Below are 12,900 nucleotides of genomic sequence, written 5' to 3'. Positions count from 1 at the left end.
AGAGGAATGGAAAAGAGAAAGGCTGCAGAGTGGAAAAAATCATGGAGGATTAAAGAACATAAGGAATAAAACCTTACACAGTTGTCAGTGTGAAAATCCCTATCCTACTTAAGAACACAGAAAAAGCTGCAGCCTGTGTCGTACATGAGACAAGGCTTGATAACTTAATGACCCCACTTGGCCTTAAAATGAGTGATTATGAATTTGAAGTAGCTGTAGAAATCTCCTGTAGTCTCATTAATGGTTAGACATGTTGACCTTTGATGAAATGGTTTCCGTCATGCTCCACTCACAAAAAGTATGAGCACCCTTTGCAAATCTTAAAGTATCAAAAGGCAAGAAAAAGTAATCAAGAAATGCTGATAATTCTACCAAGCTCGAGGTGTAGGGATGGAAATGTAAGCATCTGAGGCCACTTCCATGGGAAGCTTGTGTGGTACTGCTTGCACCTGGCCTGTCAAGGCTGCACAGTGAGCCTTTGTGTTCCCCTCTGGTCTACAGCGCAGGTAATGGCATTATTCTGAAAAATGGATATCATTGAATCTTCCACAGAGAAAATATTTTACATTTAAAAAGCATTTTAGAGGCTGATTTTGGATGGGATGAATTGCTCTAAAAATGTCTCTTCTTCATTCCACTGATAATAGAGGCAGATGGTTAAAGGCAGTCTGAAGGCACCCCATCCCCACCCCATCCAGCAGATTGTGACTCAGTATTTCTTCTAAATTTCATGTTCTAAGTATACAATAAATATAATTTAATTATTTAGGTATGTGAATAATTCCATTACAATTAGACATGTGGCAAAGGACCACACTGGATGGGTTTTACCTTTGGGCTATTTTCCTTTAGAAGTATGTTTAATACAACCGAGAAATTAGAACACAATTACATGGTTGAATCTGCATTAGTTAAACGTAGCAATGTGAGACAGTGCAGTGATGTGGAAAGGTGCTGAGCACCCTCAAGTCTCTCTCCATCTCATATCCCTCTGCACTGGTGCAATCTTCACTTCTCCTGCATGTGTGACACATTCCTCTGAGGCCATTTGTTTTTCACTTTTGCTCTACTTTGCAATTGAGCCTGTATGGAAAAAGAAAAGGAAATATTATTTCTCCTAATATGTCTCACCATACCATGAAGTTTCAAATTGCAATTTAAAAGTTCCAATAGGAGAAAATTACCTTTTTTTTGTGCAAAAGGTGGGAGATGAATCGTGACAACCAGAGTATGTTGTGACAGCCATAAAGGCAATGGTTCTGATTTCTTTCTAGTGTGTCAGGGCAGTAGACCTGATCCTGCATGGCAGCTGCTGTGTCCATCTGTCCTTCATCTGCTTGTTTGCCCTTGCTGCCATGGACTATGTGAAGCACTGGACTGTGGCTTGAGTGCCCTGCCCTTGCCAGAGGGTCCTCCTGCATGGCTCCAAGGACCAAGCTTTGGCTCCAGACCTCAGCTGCAAGCACAGAGTGACAGCACTCTCTTAAGATGAGATGAATGATATGACATCCCCCTCCAAGTTCTGGTCTGAGTCTGTATGAGCAGGGACCTTGCAGAGACCTTGTCTCCCCCTTGCATCCCAGTGCAAACAGCCATCTCCTTGACCCCTGCTGCCCCCGAGTTCTTCAATCCCCTGCAGCACTGCCATTCCTGAGCCCCTTGTATTGCTGAATGCCAAGGTCCTGCACTCTGTGCTAAAAAGGGGCATCATGCAGCCACAAAGCAAGCAAGCTAACTATTCCACAGCTCTTAAACTGCCTATCATTTCACTCAACACATATAGGCTGAACTGGATAGCTTTGTCTCATGGGATAAAGCGAAATCAAATACCTTTTCATGATCTTCCAGATGGCTGCAAAGTAGCTGGAAAGGTAGGGTTATCAGTAAGTATTAAAGAGACAAAATATAGCAGGACTCAATGCTGGACTACTCATGTAGATGGCAGATGTTATGTTTTGCATCTTAAGTGAGTTTACAGCCACATGGGCTTTGTGGTTAATAGAGAGCAAGGATTATACCAAGGATTGTTGTTATTGTCAAGGGCTCCTATCTCATGCAGAAAGAAGAGATCCTTATCCTGAGCTGTTATCACAACATTGGTCTGCAATTATGCTGGCTCGATTTTGAGGCCAGCTGGTAAAACTTGGACTTTTATCAACTAGTTTTTGACCACAAATAGTTCATTAAATAGCTGAGTGGTATCACTGGCAAATACAAGATCTGTGGAGATGAGATTGAATTCTTGGAATGTGAAGGCTAGCCAGGAATCCCCAAAAATGTTTGCAAATAATAGCATACCACTGCTTTGAGGCATTTCACTTGCAACAATAAACACAGCTTTTTGCATCCAAAAATCTCTTCAGGCAGGAGCAGATGTTATCCTTCTGGGGAGCGAATCTGAAAGTTGGAGAGACCTATTCCAGAAGCGTTGAAGACAGTCTCAAGTTTGGGGTGTAATAATTTCCAAGTGCCTGTTTCAGCTATCCTGGTCAGGTTTTTAGACACAAACTTGCCTCTTGCTGGCATTTAAGGAGCAGAGTGGGAGCAGAGTCCCATGATGTAGCATTGTGGAGCAAGCTGGTCATTGATCAGCTCTTCCTGCTCTAGGCTCCAGTTGTAGTGGATTAGACCTATGGGCACATCAAGATGGGTGACTGGGAACAGACATGTCAGAGGGTTCTGCTGACCAGACTGAAGCCAGCTCTAGCCTGGAAACATGTACTGGTGCCAAAGCCTTGCTGTTTTCAAAGGATACATCAGGACACAGAGCAAACAGTGGCCTGCTGTCACCCATGCATGTGGCCATTGTTGTAGTTGGATGTGCTGAATTTTCTGTCACTGGCAAAACTTTGCATCAAAAGAAATTGTACAGGTTTATAATTACTACCAGCAGATGTCCAACAGCACAGTGGTAGAGATGGGGCAACAGGGGAAGATGGACCTCTGCCTTGTTCTGGTGATACAGCTGAAGAACATCTGAGGAAAGGAAATGGAAAGTCTGCTACAAAGGAGGAAAAACAAAGCAAAACCTAATCAAGATACAATGTAAACCATGAGAAAAGGAATGGCTCTCTGCAGAGAAAAAGCTCAGCTACGGGCATATTCACGGGCGTACTAAAATGAAATCTTTATAAAATATTATTATTACAAGAGTCAGAAGGAAGAAGCATCACTGTCACTGCAGAGCAGAGAGGTGAAACCACTCAATTTAACAGAGTGAGAGGAAAGCAATGGGAAATCACTATCAGATCTTTACTGTCAGGACCTCCCATAAAAGGGAACAATACTAAAAAAGCCTATCAACAGATTACTGAATTGTAAGTCCTTGAGAAAAATATCTTTTCACTTATACCTCTGCCATTTCTATTGGCTCAGTTCGGGAACATACAGTGGCATGGCAGTACTACAGGCAAGCAAGAGCATGAAATGCTTAAGAAGCAGCAGAAGTTTTGAATTTCTCCAGTAAAAGCAGACAGTTACCAGTAACACCAACACAGTGGGGTTTGCTGCCGTCTTGCCAGATTTCCTATTGAAAGAACAGAAAAAAGCTGTTATTACTCTGGTGATGTTTCATACATGACAATAAAAAGTGAGACCTATGGGTATCGACCTCTTTTGACAATTTTGCACTCCCACATAGGTAATTAGAACAAAACAAAAATCCTGTCTCACACTGCACAGTATAGCAGCTCCCAAAGAATACACTTGCTGTTCTGACTCTTGCTACACAAATCTGCAGCAAAAACCCAACATTTACCTGTGTAAGCAAAAGCTGCTGGAGACCAGCTGTTTATGTGTGCTCGTCTGGAAAACATCATAGTGTGAAATGATCACTGGACTCCCTGGGAGTTAAGGATGGTGTCACATGCAGCACCCATTACCAGTTAGTCCCAACTCATAAAGTCCCAGCCCATTACAAAACCTTCAGGAAAACTCTAGCATAGGCTTCCCTCCACTGCCACCGTAACTCAGGAGCTTAAATACTAGAGGATAAAAACAGATGGGGGAAAATCCCCACAATTTCTAATTCCTCCTCCCTGTCCATTGAGTGAGACAGAGAAAAGTAGCCCTTGATTTCCCTGCCAGCCAAGTTTCCACCAAGCCCCCATTGATGCTGAGCTGGCCAGCAGAGCCAGGATGACCACAGTGTCCCAAGCATCCCTGGTCCTGGCAAGGTGAAGCCCCGAGGATGTGCTGGAAGAAGAGGTTTCAAGCCTAGGCTTGTGCTGGGCCAGCCAGGACACACTCATCATCATCTGCAAAGTCATTTCTGCAAAACCCACAAGGGCCCTGCCAGTTTCTGTGTGTTGTGCAGTTAGTCTACATTTCATATGGCTAAGTAGTATCCTGGTAGCATGCAGGACCAGGCTGGTACATGGGTTGTCCAGATGGGCTTCACTGACATCTACAGCAGAGACCTTCTCTGGAGATCTGTTTTCCTTTCTTTGCCATGTGGCCTCTTGGTGCTGGCATGGACCCTTTGGCAGCAGGTACATCCCTTTCCTGTCTTGATGTGTCCTTGGCAAAGGGCTGATTTGCTTCTGCTGTGAATGAGATGACGTGTATGTTTCCCTCCCAAAATAAATGGGCTTTGGTGGGGGCTCTTCTGACAATCTAGCTGATGAATAAATATTTCCAGGTCCTGTGCTGAGAGCCACCATGCTCTGAGCACGGTGTGTGCTCGTTTCTTCCCACACACCAGTACAAGTCAGGAGACTTGTGAGAACCTCTGCAGCCACCCTGAGAGGTGCTGGCAGCCTCTGAGGAGCTGCACCAGCCCAACCTGGCATCATGGCCTTGCATTGCTCAGACTCCAGAAGAGCAGGACATGGAGGGGAGCAGGAGTATCAGAAGATCCCTTTCACACATGAGAGAAACTCCAGCAACTCACACACTGTGCTTGTCATCAGAGATTTTCTAACTTGTTTCTGCAGTGGAAGGAAGCTTTGCTGGCTATCATTTACACAGTTCCTTCCATTTTCAAGGGAGCAATGGAAATACATGTTTTTGCTGATTGCTCCAACCCTTAAGCCACCCCATTGCAGCAGTTAGCATTTAATTTACTGCCGGACCCCCAGCTGCTCATGCTGAACCACAGCTCTCTCAAATACATCAGCCAGCAGCCATGGTTGCACAGCTGTGGTTGTACAGTTGTGATTGCCTCATAACAGCTGGCACCTCCATACCTGCTCTGAAATGCCAGAAATGTCACAAAACAGTCAGCTCAGGTAGTCAATCCAGATGTTTGGTGACTGACTGAAAACAATCTACTCTATCAGCCTGTATCCCTGAAATGTTTAATCGACATTAAAGCTTTCAGGGTAAAGCAGGCTTCAGGTAAGAGGCAGAGTAGTCCTTTTCTACGCAGGGGAGTATCCACGTGTCAGGCCAGGTGCTGGTGTTTGAATTCTTTACACAGAGAAGCACCACAAATAGAGAGATCTGACACCATTTCCTGGCTCTGCCATGGACACCTCTTTGCATTTTGAGAGGGCACAGAGTCAGGTTTTCATGCAAACAATGAAAAGCATCAAGAACTATGTAGAAGTTCACATGTAGAGACACCTAACTATCAACTAAATTGAGACAAAGGTAGAAGGACAACTTTCAAAAATGTAACTTCCAATTTTCAGTCTGTAAGGAAGAGATACCTTTTTTTGAAAGCCTAGTCCTTTTGTTTTTTTAAGCTTCTTGCAAACATTTTAAAAAGGGAAGATAGCAATGTGACTGGCAGAAACTGTGGATAGCATACTCAATTAGTTTTGGTGGAATTACCATACTGAGAGTGGCCATTCATAGCTAGACAGCATTAATATACTGAATATTGAATTTGTGGATTGGCAGAACAATTTATCCTACAAAGCCACGGAAGGGGGGGAAGTTAAGCTCCAAAACAGACTGTATACATATTTATCCTTCAGTTATCATTCTTCTCAGACAACAAATTTGACAGCTCCATGCCTCCTGGCAAACTTAATTCTTCATGGTTTTTAAGTCCAATATGAAATAACTTGGATCTCCTGGAGTGTTGGATATTTTTGTTTAGTTTTGGAGTTGTTGTGTTTTGTTTGGGTTTTTTTTTGCCTGAATTTTCTTGAAAGTTAAGATTCTTGACTAACTGAAGAAATCTTACCTGTGAAGAGATGTCTTTCTTACTCAGAAAAGGTTTGAGGGCACTATGGTTGATGTTCATGTGATCATAGCTCTAGAGGTTACTTTACCTGAAGGTTTAGCACCTTGGGGTCTCCACAATTACACCTTTCCCTCGAGGTCTTCCTTTTTACACTGCATGTATTATACTATCTCAAGCCAGTCCTGTCACCTTGCAGTAAGTGCAAAGTGTCCTCCACTTCCACTCTGATTTCAGCACAAAGAGAGGTGGTCACCACCGCCCAGGATATATTAAGGACATATCAGAAAAAGGAAGGCATTACCCAGACCTTTGAATTTTATTCCTTACCTGAGTGTGATTTCATTTTACTAGCAGTCAACACAGCTGCTCGTTCACTCTCTCCCCTGCCCAGGGAACAGGGAAGAGAATTGGAAGGGTAAAGGTAAAGAGAATTGTAGGTTGAGATTTAATAATTGAAAGAAAATAAAACTTAAAATAATAATGATATTAAAACAATAATTATATTAATATTAAAGTATGCAAATGAGAGACACACAGTGCAATTGCTCACCACCCACTGACCAAGCCCATCTCGTTCTCGGATAATGATTCTGGCGGAGTGACAATGCCAAACTGAAACTGCAATCCTGGAAGAGTGAGAGCCCGAGTGAGAGCCAGAGCAACAGAGCCCAGAAGACCCTCATTGATATACTGAACATGATGTTATATGATATGGAATGTCCCATTGGCACATCCAAATGCCAATTTGGCTCACTAATTTTAATATTCCTTGCCCTCCCTAGACCTTGTACTTGTAGGCTAACAAAACACAAAGTCCTTGGACTTCTAGCAACAATTTAAAACACTGGGAGTTATCAATGTTCTCATAACAAACCCCATGCTGGAACCAAAATACAGTGCTGTTCTGGCTACTATGAAGAAACTAGCTCTGTCCCAACTGAAAATCAGGACAGTACCCTGATTTTTAACTGTCACCATTCTTCTGTCCATATGGATAAGAGACAGCTATATCCATCCTATATGGGATAATATAAATCAAATCTCAATCTGCATGCACCAAATTATTCCACAAAGCACAGAAATATCCTGTAACATTGCAGTTGCTGCTGCTTCTGAGGTGTTTGTTGGGAAGGTGGTTTGGTTTGGGTTGTGAAGCCAGCAGGGTCAGAGGGGGTCTGCAGGGGATCTGCTCTGCCCTGTTTTCTGCAGAACACTCTGTGCCTTGCTCCCAGCCCGTGAGCTGCACTGCACCCAGCAGATTGGTCTTGTAGTGATTAATGATGACGTTAAAATTACTTTTACATTTGGAAGAAATAAATCCTGTGATGAGATGATATAAGAATTTGTTTCCTCCACACGTTAGTCACAGTACCGGTTTTGGATTGCCAGAAGGAGCTCCTCATTGTGCTGTGTGCTGGCTGTGAGCTCTAAAAGGGATATTTATGAGCTTGGCTGAATAGCCTGTTTGCCTTCAGCTCCTAAGTGCAGAGTGCTGTCTCCTTCCAGACTAATTTATACATTTTCTATCAGCTATTTGTGACTGGAGAAAAGCTCAACCCAAGATCTGGTTCCAGGCTCACAGACTTTTGGTGTATGACAACCATGTCTCCCTTTCAGTTCCTAGTTAAGTTCCCATCTCAAAAGCAAGCACATAACAACTTTTCATGTATTTCTGATGGAGAAAGGAAGTTTTATCTTCCAGACTGTGTCTCTTTTAATAACTTCTGCAATTAGGTATAGAGATTAATCGGAGCTACATTAATTAGTAGAAACTATGCATCTGCTGCCTGGATGCCTCTGCTATGGCTCCAGGATTCCACAGCAGAAACAGAGGCCACATTCGTTAAGTGCAAGCTGGAAAGATCCCTGGTGTTTCCCTCTCTCCCACTAACAGAAGAGTGGCCCTGGCTGAACTCTCTGATGACACAGACAGCTAATTAATGGGCTAATTCCAGCACCCTGCTCTTTCAGAGTCACTTGCTCATCACAAAACAGAACTTTTTTCATATTGCAGCTCCTCAAAAGGACTGTGCTTGACCTGCCAGTGCAGGAGGACACCATTACCAGCAATGTCTACCCTTTTTGCTGTGCTGGTAGGTGGCACTCTTCCTACAAGCAGCCAGCTCCTGCCAGAGAGCAAGGTGGAAAGCAGCAAGTCCACTGCACACAACTGCAGTCTCAGAAGCTGGAACAAAGGGCAAGCTGCCAAAAGGGAAGGAAACCATCTCCAGCTTCCACCTCCAATCCCAGCCTGCATTTTTCCTTGCCCTTCAGGCACTGAAAACATGGCAGACTTACAGGTGGTATCTGCAGATGCTGTAAGACTTCTTTCCCAACTGTCTTTAAAGAGAGGTGTGTACAGAAATTTGGCATCCATTAGTAAGCAAAATTGAGAGTCATTGCAGATTGGGAAATACTGTAACATATATAAAAAACATATTAAAAATACAGACCAAGAACTTTTCAGATGTCTACATCGCTAGGTGGAATGGTTGAACAGTATAGTCATTTTGCCATCACCTTCCTCCAGTGGTTTCCTTCTACTCCAATTCTTGTTGTTCTCTGCAATTTGCTCTCAGTTAAGCCTTCACCTGGAAGAGTTTCTGTGTGCCCTCACATCCTGAACCTGGACAGGTGACCACCCTGGGATATCACACCTCAGAGGGATTCCTTCACTCAGTTTTGCTATCTGCAGCCTAAGTAGCTATGGCCAGTCCAGCTGCCCCGTTTAGAAGTCACAGAATCACAGAATGTTAGGGATTGGAAGGGACCTCGAAAGATCATCTAGTCCAATCCCCCTACCAGAGCAGGAACCTAAATGAGATCACACAGGAGGGAGAAAAGAGACCCAGCTCCCTCAGCCTTTCCTCATAAAGGAGATATTCCCCTCCCTGAATCATCTTGGTGGCTCTGTGCTGGACTCTCTCAAGCAGTTCCCTGTCCTTCTTGAACTGTGGGGGCTCTCAAACCTTCATCCTTGAGCAAAGCACCTTGCACCCATGCAGCAGTGGTTCCAGCTCCAAGCCCCCACTGAGGTAAGGGACAGATTTCAGACACAAGGAAATCCAGATAGGTTTGTCATGCTCAGAGCACATTGGTCCATGCCATTTAGCTCTGCACCACAACTTGCATGCCAGATTTCAGGAAAATACTAGAAAAAGAGCCAAATGCAAGAGTAACTTCAGAGGCAGTTGGCATGTCATGAGAGACAAGGATTTATTTTTTGTTTACTGGTTTGTTAGTGATGTTTCTTTTTTCTGACAGATAAGCAATAGTTAATCCACTCCAGAAACAAGCACACAATTCTAATATACTGACAGAGCACTGACCTCTCAATATGACTGTAGAGCAAATAAATGCTGGCTGTGTTTGGTGCATGTGACAAACTTTTAATTAACCATTGCAATAAAACCTCATCAAAACACTAAACAAAGCACTTTTCAAAAGCCTGTGGCCTGTTGACACCATCATTATGTTGGCTCTCGGTGTGTGAGTATCTCCACCCAAGAGAGCAGCTCTGCCTTCGACCGACGGCTCTCCAGAGCTGGTACCCACAGTGCAGATGGATGCGCACAGCTTGTGTGGAAGTGCTACACTATAGCAGCTTCAAAGGCTATTTTAGGGCCTTGGAACACAACTGCAGTGAATGTCTCACAGTAAAGTCAATATAGTAAGAAAACCTTAATAATAAGAGCAACCTGTTAATCAGAGGATTAAGGAGAGTCATCTTGTCCTGCTCAGTTCATGCATTTCTTCTCCTTCAGTATCTTTATTTGGAAATGGTTTGCATGTCTCAGGCTCTGTTTTGACTGGTTCTTGGTGGGGTGCAGCTCACACACGTCCCAATGGCAGCTACGATCACAAGGAGTGATTGCTCACAGCTCTGGGAACACGGGTGGATTTTTGTGTACCTGGATCAGGTCTTCCTGTTCTTACCACAAGGAGCTGGAGTAGCTATTTGTAAGAAGCACTAACAGACTGGATGTGTAAAACATGAAAATATGGAAGCTGGGCTTCAAAGCCAGGCACTGTGATTCTCCCTCCCAGAAGCATGGTAGATCCTCAACAGAGTTGAATATCTGCTTTCTCCAGTGTTTTCCATGTGATCCTGGGTTAACACCTCCCACTGGTGACACTCACTGCCCCCCAGGACAGACCTTTGGAGAGTGGGGCCAACATATGCAATCAAGAAATAGGAATTAATTAGCTCTTCCAGTTGTTTGAACTTCAGACATGAAAAGTTCCCAGCCTAAAGGTGAAGTTGTGATGGAAAGAAGAAAGATGGAAAGTCTGAACCTTTTTTACTGACTCTACGGGCTTTGGTCTGCACTTTTTTGGTTTGTAAGACCAAAGATTTTGCAAGGCAGCTAAAAAGGCATATGGCCCACCAAGTCTGGGAATGAGTATGCTGTCCAAATCTCATCACAGCCCTCTAAAATTCCAGTGACTGTAGAGGCCCTGCGACCCCTGGGGTTGAGTCCTAAAATATCTTTATTTCAAAGAACCTCATTTTCCCCAAATCACCTCCGATTGTGGGGCTGAAATTTTATAGTTTGTCTTTGGTGCTTCCTTTCCCATTGAGTGGTTAGAGAAATCAGCTGGACTTAGGGACGGGGAAGTGCAGACTGACCAGAACTTGGGGCTGCTGTATCAGGTCGCACCATATGCCATTGAACCCGGCTGTCCACCCAGCAGCAGCTGGCAGGGTCGGTGGCAGAGCTGTGCACAGAGCCATATGAGGGGCATGGTCCAGGTAACCTTATGGTTCTTATGGTAACCCTTGGGAGCCTGTGTCACAAGCATACTCCAGACTGTGAGATCTTGCACAGCTGAATGGCTGCTTATCAAAGCTGTTCCTTACTACATCAGGTAAATTATTTCCTAGCAGGTGTTATTTTATCTATTGGACCCAAAAAGGGAAGTTGCACCTGTAGTCACTGGGGTGGTGTCTGAATTCCCTGTGGCATCCAGGCATGAGGGGCATCCCTAGACACTCAACTGCTTATGCCAGGGACAAAACCTGGAACAGAATAAAAACGGTCTGACATCTGCCTGAAAGGTTGTTCCACTTGGTTAGTATGCAAATATGCTAATTTATTCATGGTATGAAAATTATCTTGCTGCACATAAAACTAAACACTGACTGCTGCCGTCACTAACATTTCAGTAGCTTCATGAAAAGCAATAGGTTTGACTCTGAATTTACTTTCATTCATTTTTCTTCTCCTGCAAGGAAGTCCCCTGTGAGTCACGGTGAACATCCCGAGGACATCCCAGACAGGCTGGGGGACTGACACCTGGGCAGAGAAATATCAATTTACTATTTGAGTCTGGTCCTGGGAAAGTCGTAATATTTAGCCCTGCTAATCACTCCTTCCCCTGTTAGTTGATCCCAGCTGACAGGATGAAAAAAGCGTGCTATAGAAATTCTACCTGTTCATCAACTTTGGGTCACTCCCTGCTTTCAGACTTCTCCTCTGCATGCCTCAAAGGCACAAGGCTTTCCCTGCAGTCCCTGATCACAAGACAACAAGGTTTCTAAATCAGCTTTCACTCACTGCTAAAATTAAACATTTGCCATTGCCAAAGGATCTGCTAAAACTCTTGTTTCTTTTACGCTGTGCCACACATTCCCAGTACTGCAAGAGCAGACAAGCAGTTCCCTCTTTGGAAGAAAACAACTTCACAGGTTCGTCTTTCATTTTAAATACTGATACAGCAAGGTCATCTTTCACCAGCAAGGAAAAGTAGATGCACACCTGGTTTAACTGGGCTCATCATTGCCCTGTGTGGTGCAAAGCACCTACAGCACGTTATTTACTGAGCCTGTATTATTGAATTTCCTCAGTTATTGGCTGTAAATTAAAGGATAAAAGCAGGTGAATCACATCTCTGCAGTCATTGGACTGCATTTCCAACCAGCCTGCTTGGAAATAGGTGAAAATGAGCTACAGAAAGTGCATTTTACAAGAAGGTTTGGCAGCACAAATCAGACCCTGACCTGGAACCCAGCTCCTGTGCACCCCAACGCACAGCAGGAGCACAGAGGAGGAATCAGCTCCAAATTTTGCAGCTGGTCCTGCTACATCCAGGTTTCAGAGCAGCTTGAGCACAACAGGAGCAGACTTACAAGCTAGACCAAGGTGCCCTGTGGGATGTGTGACAGAGGACAGGCTCTGGTGCTGCCAAGGTTCCTCAGTGCTGATCAGGATCAGCTGTTGACAGCACTAGGCCTCCTCTACATGATCTGGTCAGCTCAGTGAGTCCAACAGCATTTCAGTACTTTGTGCAGGTCTATACGCAAGTTTCTCCCAGACTTTTGCAGGTCTATATGCAAGTTTCTCACAGATTCAAAACCACTGTCAGTTTCTCTTGGAATTGAGTTAAAGAAATGATGATCCCTGTCTCAGAAAAACAAGCAGTATTGTTTTGTCAGTGCTTTTGAGAGGACAAGGCAAATTTGTCAGTGAAAAATGTTATTTTAACCTGAGGCATCTTGCAAGTACTTCATACATGAGAGCCCTTTGATTGCACTGCTTATAACAACATTAACTTGCAGCTTTCACCAGGCTTTTGATTTATGAATATGCATGACTGTGATCTCTTTTTTTTTAATCCATCAAAACACCTTTCATCCCAGGGTCCTAAGTTCTTTAACACAGGAATTCTTGAGGGTTGGTTTTACTTGCTGCCACGTACCTCAACATACCTCACTGTAAGGAAAGCAAACTGAGTGTGGCTCTGAACGAGGTGCATGCGGTTGTAAC

Source organism: Antrostomus carolinensis, unplaced genomic scaffold, assembly GCF_000700745.2.
Source record: "Antrostomus carolinensis isolate BGI_N321 unplaced genomic scaffold, ASM70074v2 scaffold577, whole genome shotgun sequence".
Taxonomy (NCBI): Eukaryota; Metazoa; Chordata; class Aves; order Caprimulgiformes; family Caprimulgidae; genus Antrostomus; species Antrostomus carolinensis.
Note: the sequence above shows the minus strand (reverse complement) of the source record.